This window comes from Jaculus jaculus, chromosome 10, assembly GCF_020740685.1.
Source record: "Jaculus jaculus isolate mJacJac1 chromosome 10, mJacJac1.mat.Y.cur, whole genome shotgun sequence".
NCBI classification, from domain to species: Eukaryota; Metazoa; Chordata; class Mammalia; order Rodentia; family Dipodidae; genus Jaculus; species Jaculus jaculus.
Window position 1 is genome coordinate 22,921,770 of NC_059111.1, and position 23,693 is coordinate 22,945,462.

The following is a 23,693-nucleotide window of genomic DNA, read 5'->3' on the forward strand; positions in this document are numbered from 1 at the left end:
CCTTGTTCCCATACTTAGGGGGCAAGTTGAGGCTCAGAGAAGGAGTGTGCCTGTTTGAGGTTGCACAGCCAAGCTGGGGGCACCGATTCCCAAGCTTAGACTCAAAGGCTGTGTGCATGGCTCCTAGGACAGGAAGGGGGAGAACTGGATGTGGACATAGGCTGCAACTCCTGCTCTGCTTGGGTATCAGGGTCTCCGGGGAATGGATGTTTGTCTCTGTTTGCTTCCCTGGGGCCCACGTAGGAGCCCTGGATGACTCTTTGGGAGGTGTGTGGAGCGAGAGCAGCAGCCATGAGATCATCTCCCCGGAGGGCCCAGCATGTCCGACAGGAAGGCAGAGGCAAAGTGACCAGGGAAGGAGGAAAAGGGTGATGCAGGAAGGGACTCTGGGATGGGCCACAGAACCAATCTTAGGTATGGGAAAAGGACAGCTACTGAATGCTCTTGTGGTCTGAGCCACTCAACATTATTCCCCTCACTTCTTCGCCACTTACCTTGGCTAAGTACTTTTGTTCCCATTTTACAGACAAGAATGGTGAGGCCGGAGTCCCACTGGGTTTGTCTGACACCCAGGCCTAGGTCTTTCTTTGGTGGTGGTGGTGGTGGTGGTGGGGAATAGGAGGCTATGTGGCTCAGGTGCCATGGCCCCTCCAGGACTCATCTTGGCACCAAGCGGTTTGGGCTTCTCCCACTTCCAGCTGCCATCAGCAGGGGGAGGCTGTGCTGCGTCAGGTTGCAGACTTGGGAGCAGAGGCCGCACTGGGCTAGGAGAGGAAGAGCAGACGGGAGAAGGAAGGGGGAGGTCTGTTGCAAACGTTTCCCCAAGTGGGGAGGCCTCAGACCAAAAGGTGGGGGTGGGGTTTCCATCTAGATCTTCCAAGTTAAGTGGTACCCTTGCGCTGCTCGAGAAGCAAGTTGGAACTCCTCGATTTAAGGCTTCTTCAAAACGCACCCAGCATTCCCTGCTTCCTACGTTAGGTCTTCGCACATGCTGTTCTCTCGGAATGGGAGGCCCAGTCCTTCCCTCCCTGCCTGGTTTACCCCTGCAGCGCTTCAATGCACTGTTCTCTCCCCCAGGAAGCATTCTAGGCCCCTCTTTGCCGCCAACAGCTCTCACATGCCTCCTGCTTCCGTCTCTTCTGACAGATGGAATCTGCCTAGCATTCCTGTACCTACCTAGCACAGGAAGGGACATACACTAGATGGCTAGTGAAAAATGGGCAAGGTCGGGGAAGCAGGGGACCACAGACGTGAAATGCTCCGACCCAGTTCCTGGGATAGCTCGGATTCAAAGAAGCAATCTGTAGAATGCTGTACTCAGCAGGTCGCTGTTCTGCTACACTTTGTCCTATTCCCTGTTCTGATGAGGTGGGACAAGGGTCTTAGACCGAGGGGGCAACCGGGGCCTGAATTAGGTGCCATGGTGAAGGCAGAGTGTGGTCTCAGTAGTGGCCCCGGATTGCACACGCAAGGAAAGCATATCTCTGGGCCTTGGGACTCTGAAACGCCAACGTACCCTTTTGGCTCCCAGGAAAGCTAATATCGTATCAGAGTTGGGCATGGTCCCAGATAGAAGCCAAAACGTCCTTCTGAGGAGCGATGAACTGAGATGCAAAGAAGGGTGGACATTTGCCCAAGGTCACGTAGTAGGAGGGGGGCAGGATACCACCCTGCGATTCCCTGTTCGACAGGTTATCCTCACCCTGTGTTCACATCCGGATAGCTCCTTCCCAGATCCCTTCTTCCCCGGTCCCACAGTTCTACAGACTCAGATCACATCCAGACCCTAGACAGCCCCCAGGCTTGGTGCCAAATGCGCGCTGAGCGTCTCCCCTGGATGGCGCGCTCAGGTCAACTCTCCACTTTCGTCCTTCTCCATGACTCACCTCCAGGCCCCCCCCCCACCCCCCCAACCAGGGAGAGCCGGCCTCAGCCGAGACGGATGGGGCGCCTTGGGCTGTGCCACGGTCCCGGCTCGCTCCAGTTCGGGCGAGGCCGCCTTCCTAGGCGGGCCCCAACCCCCCGCAGCCCGGGTGGGGCAGGTGGAGCCGGGTGCGCTGTGCCTTTAAGCCCCGGCGAGATGATGAGCGCTGTCAGCAGCGGCCGAGGCTAGCGCGGGACGTCGCCACCCGCCGGGCCCGAGCGCGGAGGCGCCGCGGTGCGAGCCAGAGGGGCAGCGAGCGGGGGTCCTCGCCGCCCACCGCGCGCTCGAAGCCCGGGTCCCCCGCGAGCGAGCTGCGCGCGGCACCGGCTAGAATGCGGAGGACGTGAGAGGCAGTGCCGGGCTCTGGGAAGGAGGAGCAGGGCTGGAGAGGGCGGCGGCCAGACAGACAGACAGACAGACCCACCGACCGACAGGCAGCGGGAGAGCCCGGGGGTGGGCGGGAGGTTGGGAGAAGGTCAAGGGATGCAGACGGGAGACCGACCGGAGAAGCAGTGACAGGGCACGAGGCTGCGGGGCCGCGGCGCCGAGGGGGAAGCCGGAGCCCCGGAGTCTGGCCCGCGTCGGGGCAGGGCATGGTGGAGAAGCGGGGATGCCCGCGGGATCTCCTCTAGGGAGGGCAAGGGGGACGTGAGGCCAGGAAGGCAGAGGAGGGCTGGGATGGCCAGGGTAGTGGGGGAAGCTTTGTGAGCGCCCCAGGAGGGCGAGAGGCTGGAGTGTGCGGCCGGGTGCGCGCGCGCGGGTGAGCGCGCGTTAGGGATTCTGCCGGCATCGCAGCGTGGAGAGCTGGAGCGGGGCGCGCGCGCTCGCTCGTTCCCTCCTCTCTCTCTCTCTCTCACACACACACACGCCCTGCCACCATCTCGGAGCCGAGCTCTGCAGAGCGGGAACCCAGATCCGAGCAGAGCACCGGAGGCGAGCCGAGCCGAGCCAGGTGATGCGGGCCCGGAGCGGAGCTGCGCGCGGACGGCGCGCCCCGGGACGGTGAGTGTGGCCGGGGTGGGCACGCTGCAGAGGGGCTGGGGGCCGCAGGGGCGCAGGCGAGGGGAAGCTGGGGTGTGTGTGCCCGCCGGCGGCGCCGCGTGCGCGGCCTCTGATTGGGCGGGAACCTCGGGGGTGGGGGCAGCGGTTGGGGGGTGGGGTGGGGTGTGGAGTGCGCGTCCGTGACGACGGTGCACGCGCGGGGTTGGGGTGGGGTGCGCGATCGGGACCCCTGGCGGTGATCGCACTGCCACCCGCTGCGCCGCCCCCGCCTAACCCTCACCTGAGGTTGGCTTGGAGCAACTTTGTGGAGCACCCGGGGCGTCGCGGGGGCCTGGTGGGTGCCAGGGAGGAGGCGCTTTCATGGTGGAAATCTGGCTTTTTCTGAGGGCTTAACGTGAGGGATAGCGGGACAGGGGCGCGAGTTGGGCCACCTGGTGAGCCGAGGGGTCCGCCTCCATCACCCCATCAAGGCAACTGCGGTCTCTTTGGGACACTCACCTGGCCCCGCCCCACCTGGAAACGCTGTGCCACCTGGAGTTGCTCTGGGCACCAGACTAGTGTGACCCAGCTGGGGTCAGGTGGGACCCAGTGCTGACAGTCCCGAGGGAGGGGGAGGCGTGGGAGATGTTTCTGCAGCCAGGCTGAAGGTGGGAGAGCTGGGGACCTTGCAGGTGTGTGTTTGTGCCCCGGGTGGGGTGCCTTCTGCTTGCTGGATAGGCGGCTGGACGGGAGGTGCCTGCTAATGCTCCCTGTCAGCTATGGAAGCCCAGGGAACCCTAAGAGGCTGGGTGGGCATGGGGGGGGTGGGTATTCAGGCCCACCACCTTGGTGTCCACATCCCTCCCTGGAGCAATGCCTCTGCCCGTCTCACTTCTCTTTGAGTCAGCTCTGGTCCTGTGCTGGGCGTTTCTGGGAGTCTATAACCCACAGTCTACAACTGCCAACCTAAGTGGTCCAGTAGAGATAGGGTGCTCCGTATTGGTGCTCATGAGAAGAAGGGATCTTCCATTAGAGTGTGTCCATTAGAGTGAGAGGCCCAAGGAAGGCTCCTGGCAGGTTTTTAAAAATATTTTTTTTAAAGTTTTTATTTATTTATTAGACGCACACACACACAGAGAATATGGGCGTGCCAGGGTCCAGGGTCTCTAGCAACTGCAAATGAACTCCAGATACGTGCGTCACCTTGTGCACCTGGCTTATGTGGGACCTAGAAAATCGAACCTGGGTCCTTAGGCTTCGCAGGCCTTAAGCGCTAGGCCATCTCTCCAGCCCCAGTTTTTATTTATTTTAACTTTATTTAGAGAGAGAGAAAAAGGGAGAGAGAGGAGAGAGAGAAAGAGAGAAAACGCGAACGGGTGTGCCAGGGCTTCCAGCCACTGCACATGAACTCCAGATGTGGGCCCCACCTTGTGCATCAGGTCCTGGCTTACATGGGTCCTGGGGGGATCAAACCTGGCTTTGCAGGCAAATACCATACCCACTAAGCCATCTCTCCAGCCCCTCCCTGGCATTTTCTTCCTCCCTTAGGAAGTTTCCTCCTGTTGCTGTTTGATCCTGAACCCCATCCAGCTTGCTTTCCTGCGATTAGAACTTGCTTTCCTGGCACTCAAGACTTACTGTAGGCCTAGAAGCCTTGATCTCAGCTTAGGTGCTTCCTGGAGGGTGTGGTGGTGGGACTAGCTAGGATCCACTTGGGTCTCTGGGGAAGACGATCTTTATGTGTGACCTCCACGTGCATTATCCCTCTGGAATCTTTTAGTCACCGTGGGGGGGACATAGGACCTGAGGGCATGCTTCCCGTCCGCTTCATAGAGGAGGGCGCTGAGGCAGAAATGGAGCTGGGAGGGCTGGAGAGATGGCTTAGCGGTGAAGTCTCTTGTCTGCGGAGGCTAAGGACCCAGGTTCAGTTCCCCAGTACCCACGTACACCAGATGCACAAGGTGGCACATGTATCTGGCGTTTGTTTGCAGTGGCTTAGAGGCCCTGGCAACCTACCCACATTCTTTCTCTTTCTTTCTGTCTCTCTGAAATAGCTAAATGTAAAAATTAAAAAAATAAAAAGGAAATGGAGCTAGGAGAGCACAGATCTCCTGTCTCTGGACAGCCCGTGGCCTCTGTGAGGGCTGTCACCCTGGTCCTGGTGGGCGGGATGACTTTGTTTCCTGACCTGGAAGCAGGGCTCTAGAGGCCTGTTGCTAGAGTTACCCAAGACAGCCCTCCATTGTCAGTCACCAGCATCTTTTCCAGATGGGCTAAAGCAGTTTAGTCTAGGCACTTTATTCCCCTGACTTGATCCATGGCACCTCTGCACTCTAGGCTGGGTAAGCGTGTGTTGAGGCCTCCGTGTGCTCCATGACGGTTTTCAGCCTGGTCTGTTTTCTGTATGGTTTTGTCCCAGGGCCAGAGCGAGGCTGGGTCCTGGCATTGTCCTGTGTGGGCCTGGTGAGCCTAAGCGCTCACCCTTTGGCAAGTGGGTCTGCCGTGAAAATCTAAATGAACACTAGGGGGAGGAGAGGAGTTGGTGGCTCAAGGACCACTTCCTCCTCAGGTGGCCCCGCTAAAGCCCAGGAGGCCAGAGCAGGGGTGCTGTGCTGCTGCCAGCTCACCCCCCATCCCCAGGTTACATGCAGGTCTTTGGAGCGATGGTTTTGGCCCAGGCTCCGGAAAACCAAAGAAGAGAGGACACCTGTCCAGCCAGGAGGATCTTCCCTTTGGCCTAGGGACTGGGCCTGCGGGGTGTTGCCCTGGCTTTCTTAGTCTCTGTTGGCTTTCCCCTCCCAGCAACCTCTCTGCCTCTCCTCCTTCCTCCTAGACTGGCTTTGACTGGCTCTCCAACACCTACTGGCCCCATGTTCTCAGCCATGGCTTTTCTTTCTCTTCTCTTGACTCAGCTCCCTAAGCTAGACTTTTTAAAAAAATTTATTTATTTACTTGAGAGCGACAGACACAGAGAGAAAGACAGATAGAGGGAGAGAGAGAGAATGGGCGCGCCAGGGCTTCCAGCCTCTGCAAACGAACTCCAGACGTGTGCGCCCCCTTGTGCATCTGGCTAACGTGGGACCTGGGGAACTGAGCCTTGAACCGAGGTCCTTAGGCTTCACAGGCAAGCGCTTAACCACTAAGCCATCTCTCCAGCCCGACTTTTTTTTTTTTTTTTTTTTGGTTTTTTCGAGGTAGGGTCTCACTCTGGTCCAGGCTGACCTGGAATTAACTCTGTAGTCTCAGGGTGGCCTCGAACTCACGGCGATCCTCCTACCTCTGCCTCCCGAGTACTGGGATTAAAGGCGTGCGCCACCACGCCCGGCTTTTTTTTTTTTTAATGCTAGAATCTGAAACTGGGGTTTACCTGCTCTGCCCCTGAGCTTTACATCCTGTCACTGAGTACCTGGTGGTACCCTGCTTCCTACTTCCAGCTCTCTCTTTGAAGCCTAAACCTGATGGGCGGGGACAGGGCACCTCCTTGGCCTCTGGTCTGTTGGGTTTTTGGGTATTCCTGTCTCCTACTGGGTGCCCTCTTAGGAGGATAGCCACTCCCTACCTCAGCCTTCTGATCGAGGACTCTTCTTCCCTCCCCCCTCCAGCCAGGTCCTAATCTTGCTATTTGGTTTGGGTTTTAACTTTTTTTTTTTTGAGGTAGGGTCTTGCTGTAGCCCAGGCTGACCTGGAATTCACTATCTAGTCTCAGAGTAGCCTCAAAGTCATGGTGATCCTCCTACCTCTGCCTCCCAAGTGCTGTTTTTTTTTTTCCTTTTTCTTTTTTTTACAATTAAAAAATATTTTATTGGGCTGGAGAAATGACTTAGCTGTTAAGTGCTTGCCTGTGTAGCCTAAGGACCCCGGTTCGAGGCTCGATTCCCCATGACTCACATCAGCCAGATGCACAAGGGGGCTCACGCGTCTGGAGTTCGTTTGCAGTGGCTGGAGGCCCTGGCACGCCTATTCTCTCTCTCTCTCTCTATCTACGTCTTTCTCTCTGTCTGTTGCTCTCAAATAAATAAATAAAAATAAATGAAAAAAACTAAAAAAAATTTCATTTATTTTTAAGTAGAAAGATGCAGACAGAGAGACACAGACAGATGATAGGCATCCCAGAGCTTCTAGCCACTGCAAACTCCAGATGCCAGTACCACTTTGTGCATCTGGTTTTACATGGGTCCTGGGGAATTGAATCTGGATCATTAGGCTTTGTAGGCAAGCACTTTAACTGCTGAGCTGTCTCTCCAGTCGAGGTTTAATTTTTTTTTTTTTTTTTTTTTTTTTACTTGCAAAGAAACTCAGTGTCCAACTTAAATTCAGCAGTCCAAGGAAGTTGTTGCATAGGCTGGACCTTGAGGTGACTTGAAGGGAAGGAAGCCTCTGGTCACTCAGACTTCCTTGGCGACAGTAGGTCTCACTCTGGCTGCTTTGCATCTCTTCTTTGGTTTTCTGGGGCCTGTGTGCATGTTCCCCCAGACCACACGTTGGCTTCTGATCCCCACTGCCTGAGCTCCTGTTGTTGGGGATCACTGTACAAGTGGGGCAGCTCCTGGTTTGAATCCTTGGCTACATTATGAGGATGCTGATAGAAGTGCTGGCTCTCCCCGGGTTGTGAAGTTGGAACCAGGCTGTGACCCACAGCTCTGGAAATGAGCAGAGCAGACCGAGAGACGGCAGAAACCCAGGCGGGGAGAGGGGCAGGGTGGTTCCGATTGACTGGAGTGGCTGGAGGGATTTGGACCTGCTGAGATGTTTCTGGCACGTGGGTGGTGGATGCTCAATAAATCGCCGTTGAATCAATGAGTGACGGGAGATGTGGATTGAGTGAGGGCTTTCCAGGAGACGGCTCACGCTAGCCAAGGTGGGAAACACCCGGTGTGGGCAGAGCCTGGCTGCCGTGGGGCAGATCACGTAGGAGGCATGGCAGGCGCTGAGCAGGGCGGTGCAGAGAGCTTTCCGAGTGCCCGGCTGGAGAGTGTCCGCCGATGTCAGAGTCAGGGATTGGAGGGCTGGAATTCCCAAGGGGTGAGATTAGATTCGTGATTTAAAGTACTCCTTCCGGTGGTGGTGGTGGTGGTGGAAAAGGCTGGTCAGAGAGTCAGAGACAGCGAGGGAGTCCTCAGGCTGCAGAGGAAGTCCTGGCTGGTGGCTAGGTCAGCGACAGGGACAGGCCCCTGGCCTACCTTTCTGAGAAGGCCAAGTGCCTGAATATGGAGCGATCTGGCTTGAATGGGGACCTGAGCGGGCGATAGAGGTTTCGTTGGCCTGGAGGCTTAAGTAATCAATCACCAACCTCATTACCTGGACATGCAGACATGTCAAGTCTCCCGGAGTTATAGATACGACCTCCAATACTACGTGGACCTGAGCAAGATCCTGGGCCCTTGAGTCTCAATGTTTTTCTGTAAAATGGGCAGGATTCCTGTCTCCCTGGGCAACTCGAGAGGGCTTGGGTGCAGGTTTGTAACCTTAGAAGTGGGATGCAAAGAGAAGAGGTGATCAGAGGGGCTGTTGTCACTGGCACAAGGTCAGAAAGTAAGTAGGCAGCAGAATACTAAGGCCTGTTGGGCAGGGGTGGGTGGGGTGGCCAGGGCCTTGGGGCTTCTGCAGAAGATGTCCTCAGGCAGTTGCCTCAGCATTCCAGCTGTCAGGGAGCATATGTGACCATATGGCCACATCAGGGGAGGTGCCAGCCACTGGAGGAAGGATAGTGGCTGCCACCCCAGCCTTCTGGATCTACGTGGGCACTGCCAGCCACCAGGGTCAGGGGGAATGGAGGCCAAAATGGAACCTTGATGTCCAGGTTGGTTTGGACATGGAAGTTGGGCCTTGGCAGGTGGCCCAGTTGCAGCACCCATCTGCCAGGGCAGCTGGACAGGCGGCTCTGTGCCCAGAACTGATCCAATTAGCTCTAGGCCAGCTGTGACAACCACGTCCCTCTCACATGCCCCGCCCAGTCCTGATAACCCTGTTTGCCCATGAGCCACGGGAAGCCAGAGTCTGAAGCCTTCTTGGAATGTGTATGTGGTGTGTACCCTCATCCTAAAGGCTCATTCTGTCACTCTGAGATTTTGGGGGGCCGTGACAGGCTCCTCAAATCAGCCTGGTGACATCAAGAATCAGGGTTTTGGGCTGGAGAGATGGCTTAGTGGTTAAGCGCTTGCCTGTGAAGCCTAAGGACCCCGGTTCGAGGCTCGATTCCCCAGGACCCACTTTAGCCAGATGCACAATGGAGCGCATGCGTCTGGAGTTGGTTAGCAGTGGCTGGAAGCCCTGGCGCGCCCATTCTCACTCTCTCTCTCTCTCTCTGTCTCTTTCTCTCTCTGTCACACTCAAAAATAAATAAATAAAAATGAACAAAAATAAAAGAATCAGGGTTTTGTATGCCCGATGGAACTGAGTTTGAATCCTCACTCATCTGCTACTAAGCCTGGTGAGCTTGGACAAGTCATATTTCTTTTCTGAGCCTCAGTTCCCTCATTTGTATCCAGGAGGGAATGATATTAGCCTAGCAGAGATGTCAGCATACTATGAAATAACTCTTTTGCTAGGATGTACTGTCAGCCAGTATTGGCTCATCTCATGCCCTCTGCAGGAAGAAGGAAGTTAGTCCTGTGGGCTTCAGTATCCAGACTGAAGCAAAGAAGAGCCTTGCTATTATCTTCTTGGAACAAATGTGCTTTATAGTTTCCAAACTTTTGGAACTTATAAAATATTTAGGGCTGGAGAGATGGCTTAGTGGTTAAGGCACTTGCCTGTGAAGTCTAAGGACCCAGGGTCGATTCCCCAGGACCCATGTAAGCCAGTTGCACAAGGTGGCAAATGCGACTGGAGTTCGTTTGCAGTGGCTGGAGGCCTGGGTGCACCCATTCTCTCTCAAAATAAAATAAATAAAATATTTTAAAAATTTCTTATTTGCAAGGAAAGAGAGAGAGAGGGATAAAATGAGAATGGGATAGAAGGAATGGGCATACAAGAGCCTCTTGCCAGTGCAAACCAACCCAGATATATGTGCCACTTTGTGCATCTTGTTTTACATGGGTCCTAGAGAATGGAACCCAACCCTGGGCAGTCAGGCTTTCTTAGCAAGTGCCTTTAACCACTGAGCCATTTCTCCAGCCCATAACCATAAAGAATTTTTTTTTTTTTTGTTTTTTCAAGGTAGGGTCTTGCTTTAGCCCAGGCTGACCTGGAATTCACTATGTAGTCTTAGGGTGGCCTTGAACTCATGGCGATCCTCCTACCTCTGCCTCCAGAGTGCTGGGATTAAAGGTGTGTGCCACCATGCCTGGCTTCATAACTTGATTTTTTGAGATAAGGTTTCATGTAGCTCAGGTAAGCCTTGAACTTGCTATGTAGCCAAGGACAACTTTGAATTTGGATCCTCCTGTCTCTTCCTCTCAAGGGCTGGGATTATAGGTGTGCGCAGAGTATTGCCTTAGTTTACAGCTGAGACAACGGAGGCCTCGATTCGAGGAGTGATTGTGCAGAAGCGATGTGGTGAGTTGGGGTGGACCCGGTCTCTAGTCTTCCAGTCTAGTGTTCTTGCTCTAGAATTAGGCATCCAAACTTCTGGGATGGAGGCTGGGAGAATCCTTGCCTTCTGTCGAGTCCAAGCTTGGGGATTCTGGTGACCAGGATGCTCCAGAGCCCTTGGCTGTGTTTCCGTGTCCATCTGAGCCTGGTGATGAGAACTGAGCACAGGCAGCCTCCTGGGTATCAGGAGGGGTTGGAAGGAGCAAGGAGCAGCTTCCACGGATCCATGAGCCATGTCTAGGTGAGCTGGACTTGGCCTTCTGGGATGGAGAGGGTCTTGGCTCTGCCCCTGATTGCTCTGTGACCCTGGGCAGATCACTGTCCGCTCCTCCGTACACACTCACACACACCTCAAACCTCAGTTTCTCCTTTTTAAAAAAATATTTTATTCATTTTTATATATTTATTTGAGAGCGACAGACAGGGAGACAAAGAGGCAGATAGAGAGAGAGAATGGGTGTGCCAGCCACTGCAAACGAACTCCAGATGCGTGTGCTCCCTTGTGCATCTGGCTAACGTGGGTCCTGGGGAATCGAGCCTTGAACTGGGGTCCTTAGGCTTCACAGGCAAGCGCTTAACTGCTAAGCCATCTCTCCAGCCCTCAGTTTCTCCTTTTTGTTTGATTGGAGCAAGTGATCTCCTGGCCTGTATCACAAGGATTTTTTTTTCCCCTTTAGTTTTTCAAGGTAGGGTCTCACGCTAGCCCAGGCTGACCTGGAATTTACTTCGTAGTCTCAGGGTGGCCTCCAACTCACAGCGATCCTCCTACCTCTGCCCCCCAAGTGTTGGGATTAAAGGCATGCACCACCACACCTGGTTTACAAGGTTGTTTTTGAAGCCATAGTGCAAATCTGTGTTTTTATAAGTGGGAAGGGCATAAAAACACATTATTCCACGATGGTGAGACCAAGAGTTGACCATACACTTTGGTGATCCTATGATTAGTCAGTGATTCACTCACTGGGAGCTTCCTTTGAGCCAAACTGTGCTGGGTGCTATGGGGACAGAGATGAGTAAGCACAGCCTCGGCCCTCTTGGGGCACACAGCCTGGCTCTGACTGTGGATGGGCCTCCCCAACGCACACTGGTTGTGGGGCTGCCACTCAGCATCCTCTGAGGTACCCTGTTCTCTTCAAGTTGATGCCCCAACTCCTCAACACCTTGCACAGCCACAGCGCCTCCTTCCAATAGTGTTCTGCACCCTTGGACTCCCACCAGAGTGTTTTCTCCCTACCCACGTGCTGTGGATTATCCCTCTTGCGTACCTGGCCCGCTTAGGGGACAGATGAGCCTATCAAGGCGTGCGGTGCATCCCTCAGGGCCTCTGTGGCCACTGCCACTTCCCCCCTGTGTGGCCCTGTGTGGCTCTGCGCTGAAGGCTGCCTGAGAACCTCCAGGCTACGGGTTGCTTTTCTGCTTCATTGCTCGCCGCAGACACACAGCCCTCCCTCAGGCTGGGGCGGGGCCGCCAAGTCACTGGCCACACATAACTCTCACCGATGAATTGCATGGCATCCAGCAATTAGCCATTGATTATTTAGGGTACTGATGACTCTTCACGATCGACCGGCAGGGGCAGGCCTGGCCAGCCTCGGTGTAGGTCAGCTGGGAGAGTTCGATCATGGCCACTTATCCCTGACCAGAAATATGGACAACTACAAGCAGGAGAAAAGAGATGCAGGTCTTCCCTCTAGTTCACAATGCCCGGGTCGTGATGGGGGTCAGCAAAGACGGGGGTGTTGGGAGACACAGGGAGTATTTATTTATTGGAGAGAATGAGAGAAAGAGGCAGATAGACAGAGGGAATGGGCATACCAGGGCCTTTAGCCACTGCAAACAAACTCCAGATACAAGTGCCACCTTGCACATTTGGCTTGATGTATGTGAGAACTGGGGAACTTAATCCGGGTCCTTTGGCTTTGCTGGCAAGCACCAACTGCTAAGCAATCTCTCCAGCCCTACAGGGAGTTATTAAACATTATTTATTTATTTGGGAAAGGGGTGGGGAGAGAACGGGTGCACCAGGCCCTCTAGCCATTGCCAAAGAACTCCAGATGCATGTGCCTCTGGCTTACACGGGTACTGGGGAATTGAACCTGGGTCTTTTGGCTTCATAGGCAAACGCCTTAACTGCCATCTCTCCAGGCCTCCTCCTTCTTATGTTTTCCTCCTTCCTTACTTTGTTCTCCTGGCTCTGGGTCTTCCTGTTCCCGTCTGTTAATCAGGAAGTCCCTTGCTCTTTGGGGAAGCACTTTGCCTTTGAATAAGTGGCGGCTTGTCATCATTTCTGCTTGACACAACCTTGAGAGTGGGGGATACTGAGGCTCGGAGAGTGACGGACCCCTCATCGTGATGCTCCGCCCTGAGCTGCCCTGCCCAGAGGACAGGGCGCTGGAAGGCGGGAGAGCCGCGGCCACAGCTGCCTCAGTAAGGCCCTGGGTCTGTCCTCTGGATGCACCAAGGCTTCCAAACGCAGAGTGAGGGCTTCATTGGAATGTGCGAGAGAGCGATTTTAGTACCCGACATAAAGGAGATTGGCAGGGGGCATGTTTGACCCACTTAAGAGACCCAGTTGCCTTTCAGGTGTACCAGGAACACAGGGCGCTGTTGGCGGGCTCCTTGGCATGTGACGTGTGCTTTTAAATTTCCTGTTAGGAACATTTTCAGATGCTGAACAAGGCAGTGGGAATAATACTGGGGACTCCCAGATACTCTCGCCTAGATTTAACAATTGTTGACATTTGGCCACATTGTCCTTTGAAGTATTAATAACATATTTATTTTATGTGAGAGAGAGAGAGAGACAGAGAGGGAGGGATAAATGACAGGAAATCGGTATGCCAGGGCCTCCCACCGCTGCAAATGAGCTCCAGAGGCATGTGTCACTTTGTGCGTTTGGCTCTATGTGGGTATTGTGGAATTGGACCTGGTCCTTCAGACTTTGCAAGCAAGCACTTTTAACCACTGAGCAACGTCTTCAACCCTTCTTGAACTATTTCATTATTTTGCTTTATTAAATTTTTATTAGTTATTTGTTTCATTTTTAGAGAGAGAGAATTGGCAGGCCAGGGTCTCAGCCACTGTAATTGAATTCCAGACTCTTGTACCACCTAGTGGGCATGTGTGATCTTGCACTTGCCTCACCTTTGTGCATCTGGCTTACGTGGGATCTGGAGAGTTGAACATGAGTCCTTAGGCTTTGAAGGCAAGTGCCTTAACTGCTAAGCCATCTCTCCAGCTCTATTGTTTTTTTTTTTTTTTCAAGGTAGGGTATAGCCCATGTGACTTGGAACTCGCTCTGTAGTCCCAGGTTGGCCTCAAACTCATAGCAATCCTCCTACCTCAGTGACCCCAAGTGCTGGATTGAAGGGTGTGCCACCATGCTCAGTGCTTTTCTGGAGTATTTTAAAGTACCTTATAGACATCATGACCTTTTGTCCCAACAACATCCATGTCTGTAAACAAAAGAAAATATTTCTGTCTAACATCAAAAGGTAATGTATACATTTTCCATTTTTATATTTTATTTATTTATTTGAGAAAGAGAGAGAGAAAGATGCAGATGGAGAGAGAGAGAGAGAGAGAAAATGGGCGTGCCAGGGTCTCCAGCCACTGCAAACGAACTCCAGATGCATGCATTACCTTGTGCATCTGGCTTATGTGGATATTGAGGAATCGAACCCAGGTCCTTAGGCTTCTCAGGCAAGCGCCTTAATTGCTAAGCCATCTACTTGAGAGATGAAGATGCTGATAGATGAAGAAACCAAAGCCTTAGAAGTGGCCTGGCCTGTCCAAGGTCACATAGCAGAGAAAAGAAAGGAGACATAGGAGGTCACCTGGGTGTTAGCTGGGCCATGGAATATGCCGCAAGGATAGGAACAGAGAAGAGTGCTGGAGCAGGCCACGTGGCTGGAGTGAGACCCCCTCCAGGAGGGGTCTATTTATTTATTTATTTGGCACAGATAAGAGGTCCTCCTGGAAACAGGAAGTGACCCTCTTTTAGGTTAATTGTCTCGCTTCCTTTTGTTTGCAGTAGGGATTAATCAGAAATTGCAGTGTTAGGAAAACTCTAAAGCAATTTCTTGTTTATTGGTTAATTTAGGAGAATGTTATCAGGCTCTGGCCATGCAGATCCTGGGAAGCCTGTGTTGGTACCAGAGGCAGAGCTGGCCCCACCAGCCACCTTGGAGGGAGACAGTGGGGAAGGTGGAGAGGTGTGCGCTGGCTTGGCAAAGAGGTTAGGTGTGGACAATCAAGGTTGGGCAGGGTATGAGTGTGTGTGTGTTTGTGTGTGTGTGTGTTTGGGGTGTGAGCTCCGCATTGGGCCCTGGGCTGAGATAAACCCAGCAGAGCATCAGAGACAGAAAGTGAGATTTCCTGGGCTCCTGCCTCGGGTCATACTGAGCATCCTTCTGCCCCAGCCCATTCTGCACCTGGGGGCCTTGGGTGGCACAGGTGCAGGTCTTCCTGGGCTCTTCGCCTTCTTGGTGGCATCACAAGTGTGGAATTGGAGAATGTCGGAAGCAGAATGCAGCTTCAGAGGTGATCTGTCTCGTTCCTTTTAAAGTTTCCAGCCGGGAAAACCGAGGCCCAGCAAGTGGCTATTCCTGGCTCAGGTCTCACGGTGAAGCAAAGCCTTGGAAATAAGCCAGACATCTGGAGCTCCCCAGCCCCCAGATCTCCTATTTCCAAGTCTCTTAGACTGTGTGACTCAGGACCACTAGTGTCCCTCATGTGCCAGGAATGGGAGGCTGGCCAGCTTGTGGAAATGCTGCCGGTTATACTGGAGTGAGCCCAAGGTTCTTCTGCTGGTGGCCCCTCCCTCTCCTCTAGGCGGTGGTGTGTGTGTGTGTGTGTATTTGAGAGATTGGACATGTCCTCATGCATACAGTCGCTTAACAGCAGGGGAATGGCGTGCAGGTGGAAAAGGAGGCCTCAATGCAATACCCTGAGGATGGCTTCCTGCCCTCTTCTTTGACCCCTAACAAAGGACAGTTGTCATTCGTTTCAGGCTCAATTTTTGGGCGTGGAGGTGGGGGTGGGAGAGCCCCTGGGAGCAAGGCCATCAGAGCGGGAAAGACAAAGGACACCAAAACACCTTTAAAAATATTGTAGGGGCTGGGAAAATGCCTTAGCTGTTAAGGCGTTTGCCTGTAAAGCCTAAGGACCCCGGTTCGATTACCCAGGACCCACGTAAGCCAGACGCACAAGACGGCGCATGTGTCTGGAGTTTGTTTGCAGTGGCTGGAGACCCTGGCACACCCATTCTCCTTTTCTGTTCCTCCCTCCCTCTCTCAAATAAATAAATTAAAGAAATATTTATTAAAATATTGTATTTATTTATTTATGAGAGAGATGGGGTGGGGAGAGGGAGAGAATGGGCGCATCAGGACATTTAGCCACTGCAAGTGAACTCCAGATGCATGTACCACCTTGTGCATCTGGCTTTACATGGGTCCTGGGGATTGAACCTGGGTCCTTAAGCTTTGCAGGCAAGTGCCTTAACTGCCAAGCCATCTCTCTAGTGCCCAAACACTCTTTGATCCCTGGTCTGTGGCCCGCAGTGCTGACTGACCCTCTGTCATCCTGGGCACCCTCTGCAGTGGGAGAATGAGAGGACAGGATCTGACCTGGAACCGTGGCCCAGTGAGGGTCTGTCTTCACCTCCTCAGTGGCTTGTTCTCCCTGGAGAACTGTGACAGGACCCAGCTTCTTCTGCTCTGAGACTGGGGTGGGAGGAACAGACAGGCCATAGCTGTCTGATGGCTGATTCTCGAGAACTTGCTACATGGGAGATGGGCCTCAAACAGATCTTTGACCCTACTCTTCCAGACCTTTCTTCTGCTGTCTTACTGCATAGGGGAGGGCAAAGAGCCCCATGCCTATGGAGTCACCCCCTGTGGACTCTGGGAAAACACAGCCCCCATTCATGTGCACATTTGCCGAGCATCATGGAGAAACCGAGGCTCAGGTAATCACGTGGTCTGTGTGGGGCTGGGATTTGAGCTTAGGCCTATCTGACTAGCCAGACCATGGGGCATGGTCTCTGCTCTCAGCTTTATCTCTGACTGCTGATCTCTGGGTGTTGGTGTCTGCCTGGGTGCTGGAGAGGGGCCACGTTGAGGGCTGAACTGTAGGCCACAGGCTGGAGGGAAGACAGAGCCTCTATTTACTTCCTCTTCGGGGGCTGGAGTTTCCTAGGGCTCAGGTGAAGGTTTCTCATTGTCCTAGGAGGACTTTCTCCAAAGCCATGCAGCGCGGGAGGGTCACCGGCTCCCCATGCAGGTGCCCAGAGCACTCCATAGCTTTCTACACCCTTCACTCTCAGCTGTTGCAGACCTTCTGGATGAGCATTTATTGGGTGACTTCTTGGTGGCATGGGTTCTCCTGAGGTCTGAAGTCATGCCTGAGGGCCAAGCATGAACAAGAGCAGAGAAAGAGTGTTAGACACCAGGCTGATGCTCATATACTTCACTGAATACTAGCAAGCACTGTTACTAACCCCGTATAGCAGATACAAAGGCAAGCTTGGAGAGATGCAGGGACTTGCAGAGAGAAGGCAGTGAATGGATAAACAACCACTTTTCAAGGAGGCTGTCTGTGGCACACGGTGTTGGAGCTAGGCAGAAGGAAGTGAGGTCTCAGGAGGAGGCAGCTGCTGTGGATTTGGAGAGAGACGATCAAGTGTCCCTTGAAGGTCTAGGGTGCAGGTGAGGTGGCTCAGTGTGGAGGCTGGGTGTGGTCAGGAGCTCTGGTCTGGGCTCAGCGGCTACATCCTCAGGCATGCCTCAGCTCCCTCCCTGGGGAGGGAGTGCATTCCTGGGCCTGCTCAGAAGACGACGGGGCAGTGTGCCACACATGGCATCACGGATGAGGCTGGAGCGGGGCCCAGGCAGTGCAGCCTCCAGCGCCAGCCTGCAGCAGCGAGTGATGCCTTGGACTCGATCAGTTGAGTCGCGGAGGGTTTGAGGTTTTCGGGGGTGGGAGACCATGGTGGTGGGCAAGGGGGTGAGAGCAGCCTTCTCTCCCTTGGTCCAAGATCCCATAGGTGCGGGCAGAGGGGGTGACTTCTTTCTTTTCTGCGCGCAATCCTTTGCTTCCTTAGGGTGAGGTGGGAGTGAGGAGGAGCAGGGGGTCTCCAGTCCCTCCAGGACCCTCCCTCTGAGGCTGTAAATATTTTATCTTTGCCATCTATGCTGCTGAAAATTGCAGCTTTTAACACCTTCCCCCCCCACCTCCCCTTTGCTTGATGCAAACGAATGCTGGAAACGTTCCGTGCCGGGCGCTCACTCTGTCGCCTCTGCTTGTGCCCAGAGTCCCCTCCAAAAACTCTTAATTGCTTTTAAGCTGTGATAGTTGGCAAAAGCAATTTTCTTTACATTATGGAGAAAGGGGGGAAAATCCACCATATTTTTCTTCTTCTTTTTTTTTTTTGGATGCTAGCCTTTCATTTTGAATTGCCCGCACTGCTGCTGCCGTCCCTAGGAGAACAGTACAGTAGAAGAGATTCGGGCAGGGAGGCCAGAACACCCGTGGATGGTGTTTGCCTCTCTGAGCCTCAGTTTCCCCATCACAAGTGGTCACGTGTCCCTTCACCCATTTCATAGATATTTCCTGAGCATAGCCATGAGGGGTGGGGCAACCAGAGGCCAAGGACCACCTCTGCCATTGGCTGTGACATCCCTAGCACCTAGCACAACATCACACATCATAGGTGCTCGGTTAGGATTGGTTGACTGGCCCCAGGTGGTGGGCATGCACAGGGTGAGCTGGGTGAACCCTCTGGTCACTACAGCCCTCCCGTTAAAGGGGGAAGTGCGCAACAGCGTGATTACTGCGTTACTGAGTCACAGGACAGATGGGCAGCTGGGTGCATCAGGGTGCCAGGGCCAGGAATACCGAGGGTACCAGGGAAAGCTGCGCAGGAGAGAAACACTTGGGTTGCCTCTCAAAGAAAGGGGGAGCAGTTTGTTAGTGAACAAACCAAGGAGGAGGGAATTCCAGATAGGGTGTGGCTTGTGTGAAAGGCAGGGAAGGGTGACCTATGATGATTTAGGGTGACTGGTGGCCCAGGCTGCCCAGGTGAGTCTGAGCTGTGAGGAAAGTTTTGCACAGTTTGGCACGGTCTGTTGGACTTGGGTAATGCAGAGCCACGGAAGGTTCTGAGCAGGAGACAGGCGTTAGGAAGGTCTGCGTGTGTGTGTGTGTGGGGGGGCAGGGGTAGAGAGTGGCTAGAGGGCTGCTAACTGGGGGTCTGCTGAGATAAGCCCGTGGGCATGAGTTGATGACCGTGTGAGTTTAAGACAGGAGCCTCGGGCCCTGCTGCTCCATGCTAGGATGAGAGGTGTTTTAGGTCTCCCCTGAACCCTGGAGTGGGGTTCCCTGCAATGACAGGGAGGCAGCTATGTAATTCATAGGCCTCCGCTGCCATATTTAGTCAGGTTTGCTTCTCTTTATTCTTTTTAAAACTTTTGTTTTTTTCCAAGGTAGGGTCTCACTGTAGCTCAGCCTGACCTGGAATTCACTCTGTAGTCTCAGGGTGGCCTGGAACTCATGGCAATCCTCCTACCTCTGCCTCCCGAGTGCTGGGATTAAAGGCATGTGCCAGCAGCCCAGCTTAAAAACTTTTAATTTAATTTAATCTGTGTGTGTGTGTGTGTGTGTGTGTGTGTGTGTATGAGAGAGAGAGAGAGAGAGAGAGAGAGAGAGAGAGAAAATGGATATACCAGGGCCTTCAACCACTGTAAACAAATGACAGACCCATGTACCACCTTGTGCGTCTGGTTTACATGGGTACTGGGGAATCGAACCTGGGTCTTTAGGCTTTGCAGGCAAGCACCTTGACTGCTGAGCCATCTCTCCAGCTCTCCCTTTTATTTAATTCAAGATATGCAACCCTTTGCAGTTTATAAATCCCAGCTTACCTACAGTCCCCTTTAGGTGGCAGAGCAGGAACAAGTGCCCATGTAAGGTCCCAGTGGGATTTGACCCCAGGTCTCAGGGCCACTAGCCTGCTACTGGGACCACCTCTGCCGGGCCCCCTCCTCCAACTCCTGGCCCTCTCCTCTCTTTCCTTCTTGAGCCTGTGCTCCTTTCCCATTTCGGGAGTGAGTGGGGCTCTTCAAAAGCATTAATGATAGAAAATGAATTGGAATCGGAGAGGCATCATCGCTGGGCATTCTCGGAGGGCTGCCTCTGCCCTCGCGCCTCTCAGCCATATTGAAGCGGGCAGCCAGACTGGAATATGAATGAGTCTGGGGCCGGCGTTGCTCTTAATCTGTCGGGGAGCCCTGCCTGGCCAGACGGCGCTCACCAGTGGCTAAACCGTTTGCAGCCGCCGGGCATCGCTGGCCAGCACTGATGTTTCGGGGTTGGAGTTGCATGCGGTCCATAGTCGTGGAGAACAGGTGGGGGTAGCCGCCTTGAGTGCGGTTCCCCGAAGCCCTTGACACGTGGTGTGGCTCTGCACTTGACCTTGGTGGGGGTCAGGCACACAAGGAACCGCCAGCGGCTCCTAAGGGTCTAAGGTCCTCATCCGGATTCCCCGTGTGAACTTGATCACGGGTCCTCTCACACTTGGGTTTCCATGTATCTCCTGTGGCCTTTGGGGGACTAAAGGAGTCAGGTAGGCAATGAGTGGAGCAGGCATGTGGGGTGCAACAGAGAGAGCGGCGGATGCCGGGGTGCGGTGGAGGCTTGGATCCCCCCCAGCTTCGAGGCCTGCGGTGGCGGGTGGCACACCCAGCTCTGTCACTGTGCCCTTGCTGTACAGCTGTAGTGCTCATCGGCCAGCTTCAGGGGGCTGCCCAGGTACAGCTCCCCACCTCTGTCCCTGCTTAGCACCTAGCGGGCTTCCTGACGCATCAGAGGCTCTCGGGATGGAGAAACCGAAGCCCAGAGATGGGGGTGGAAAGTTCACCTCTTCTCCTCTAAGTAGGTGGAACATCTGGGCCCCCATTGGTCTCCACACCTGGCCTGGGAGGGTGGTTTTTGTGCCTCAGTTTTAGAGGGGGAGGAAACTGAGGCCCAAGCTGGCTGGACTGGGGTTCTTGGCATGTCTGTGTTCGAGTCAGTCTGTTGGAGCCCTGAGCCGGTTTGCTTATTTCTGGCAGGAACAGGTTGTGCTGAGACACACGCTGGCCCCCGAGGGGCATTAGTTCATGAAGTCAAGCTAGCCAGGGCAGGGGGCCTGGGACCAGCTTCCAGTGTGGCCGAAGGCCATGCTGAGTGTCCTGAGGGAGGGGACAGGGTGGTTGAGGGGTCTACTGAGTCTTATGACCTTACACTGACTGCCAGCTCTGCTCCTTACTACTGGCCCATCCCAGGCCCCCATGACCCAGCTTGGGCTCCTAATGACCCCTCTTGTTCCCTTGTCCCTGTACTATGGGGGGTGACAGCTGGCAGTCCTCAGGAGGGCCTGGGACTCTGTCCTCTACTCCGGCTAGACAAGCAGGAAGCGGTGGAAAGGAGGGTTTGGGTCCACTTGCCAAGTCAACAGGGCTGGCCAGCCTGTGGAGCCTGCTGCCTAGGGTCAGCCATATCCATGAGCATACTCACGATTCCTGGGGACCAGCCTGTGGAGCCTGGGGCATTCGGTGGGGAAACCAAAGCCCGGTGAGTCTAAGTGAGACTCGAGGGTACCACGTCCTCCTTCTGACCTCTGACCCCTACAGCTGGTGCTATAAACCCTCCCTGAAGGAAAGCTTCCTTAACCAACACAGCCCTTCCCTCCCCCTGGGCCCCTGCCACCTTGGATAGTCCCCTCGACTGTTCAAAGCCACCTAGTCTCTCTGTGACTCCCACAGGAGTCCTGGCTTGGGCCCCTAGAGTCACAGGACCTGTGTCACTCCCACCTGTAAGGGGTTATCGGGCCCCTGAGGAGCCTTCTCTTTGGAGGGGGCCAGCCTCACTTGATTGCCGCTTGGCAGACACATCTGGATCACGCCCAGCCGCCCTCACCCCCCTCACGCACACGCATGTATTCAGGTCCAGTTTTGTGTAGTTTCAGTGGTCATGGACCTCTGGGGGTCACTAGCTAGTCGCTCTCCAGGTAGCATGGTTAATGCCCATTGCCTGTTGTGTTGACCCAGATTGGAAGCTAGGTCACCCCCTCCCCCAACCCACTGCCCACCCAGCCCCGCTCCAAGACATACCTTCTCGGCTCTTCCTCACCCCCTTCTGAAGGCCCTTGGTGTGCTCAGCTCTGGCCCGGGGCACTGTGACAGCGTGTTTGTTCATTCCACAAACTTCCATGCCTGACTGACCCCCACCCGCACACTTTGTGCCACGCCTGGGCTGGGTTTGGGGCTAGAAAGAGCAAGACCCACATCGGCCCTGGGGATGCCAGAGCGGTTAGCAGTCGCAGCGAGGAAGGCTAACAGCAGAACAGAGCCCAGGCGGGGGTACCACAGGGGGACCTCTGTCTGTGGAGAGACTTCTTGGAGGGCCCTGGGAATTGGCCAGGGAGGGAAGGCATCTCTTGGCAGAGAGCCCACACCAGGTACAAAGGCTGGGAGCTCTAACTGTGTCAAAGAGGGCAGGGCAGCCAGGTGTGGTGGCGCACATCTTTAATCCTAGCACTTGGGAGGCAGAGGTAGGAGGATCACCGTGAGTTCGAGGCCACCCTGCGACCACATAGTGAACTCCAGGTCAGCCTAGACTAGAGTGAAACCCTACCTGGAGAAAAAAAAAGAGGACAGGGGCCCCAGACTGACCAGAGGTGGAGTTGGGGGGGGGCACAGGGGTCAGGCATGAGCCTGAAGGCCAGTTGGGAATAGCCGCCAAGGAGCCTGGTGGGCCCAGCATAGAGTGTGGGCAGACAGCAATACAAGCCATAGAGCGTGAGGAGCAGGCCACTCTTTGGAATGCTGTTGTTGGGTGTTGCCTATCCCTTCCTGTCCCCGCCTTAGGTGACCTCAGCCCGCCTTCTGGAAGGTGTGCTGGAGCTAAGTGGGGCCATTATCTCTTCTGGAGCTGCTTCCGTCTTCTGGGTAATTCCTTCTGTTTTTGACTGACGCGTGTTGGGAGAGGTATTCCTGACAAGCTTGGGGTGAGGTTTGTAGCCTGAGTCCTGGGGTTTGCCACCTGCTTCCAGCGTCTGCAGGCTTTCCGGTGCCCAGGCATCCTTACATACATGTTCGTACACCCGTCTCCCTGTGGAAAGAAGCCACGTTCTTTCTTTCTTAATAGGAATTCCCAGGGACCCACAAGACCGCCGACCACACGGGTCTGTTGGCCTTCTCTTCCCCCAGATATACTCCATGCTGGGCCTTCTGAGAGTGACAACAGATAACCTCCCCCACCGACTGTAGGCAGACATGTCTATGTGCCACCAGGAGCCCATACACCCTCCCCTTCTCTTTGTGTTACAGAAGGAAGCATGGCTGCTTCTCCCCTGCCCTCTCTCTTGCGCCCTCCTTCCACCTCCCTTCTTGGAGTTTTCTTCTGTGTTCCCTTCCTCCAGGCTCCCCTCGGGCTCAGCTCAGGATTCCCCAAGGCTGTGACGTTTCAGGTTTTTCTGGGCATCCAGAGAAACTCTCCCACTCCCGTCCTGCCTTGCTTGGAGGCCTGGTATCCTAGGCTTGGGTCCCAGCCAGACTGGATGGTCTGTGCATTTGGGATGACCCTCTGCCCTTGTCAGCTTGGCTCCACATTCCCCAGCCAAGGTCTCAAACTGGTCCTAATGTTCCTGGAGGGGGCTGGGAGTAGGCGCCTGGCCCTGAGGCCAAGTGGGAGTGTTGAGCTTGCCATCTAACTGGACAGCAATGCTTAGATCTGCATTTTATATTAGGATCTAGGCAAGATTAAAAAAAAAGTCCATTAACTCTTTATTGATTTTGTTTTGCTGATTACAAAAGAAAATCCAACAATACATTTTTTTTTTTTTGAAAAACAGAGGCCATTGAGCTGGAGAGATGGCTTAGTGGTTAAGGTGCTTGCCTGAGAAGCCTAAGGACCCAGGTTCGATTCCCCAGGACCCAAGTAAGTCAGATGCACAAGGTGATGCATATGTCTGGAGTTCATTTGCAGTGGTTGGAGGCCCTGGTGCAACCATTCTCTCCCTCTCTCTCTCTCTGACTCTTTCTCTCTCTTAAATAAATAAATAAATATTTATTTAAAAATACAGAGGACATGAAAGGCCCCTCATTCCACCATGTCCCACCCCTGGGAGGCGATCCTTCTGACATTTGAATATCACTCTTGGCCTCTGGGACATACATCAGCATCGTTCTTTGTAACCATGGGCTCACTGTGT

The 23,693-nt window shown here is 54.2% G+C and overlaps 1 protein-coding gene across 2 annotated transcripts in view; it reads left to right on the forward strand.

Moving 5' to 3' along the window:
* The first annotated feature begins 2,645 nt into the window (after window positions 1-2,645).
* Lingo1 (leucine rich repeat and Ig domain containing 1) overlaps window positions 2,646-23,693 on the forward strand; it is a 230,457-nt gene continuing 209,409 nt past the window's right edge. For both annotated transcript variants that reach the window (XM_045160864.1, XM_045160865.1), the window contains exon 1: window positions 2,646-2,926. The gene's annotated coding sequence lies outside the window, so the exon portion shown is untranslated. The remainder of the gene's footprint in view (window positions 2,927-23,693) is intronic.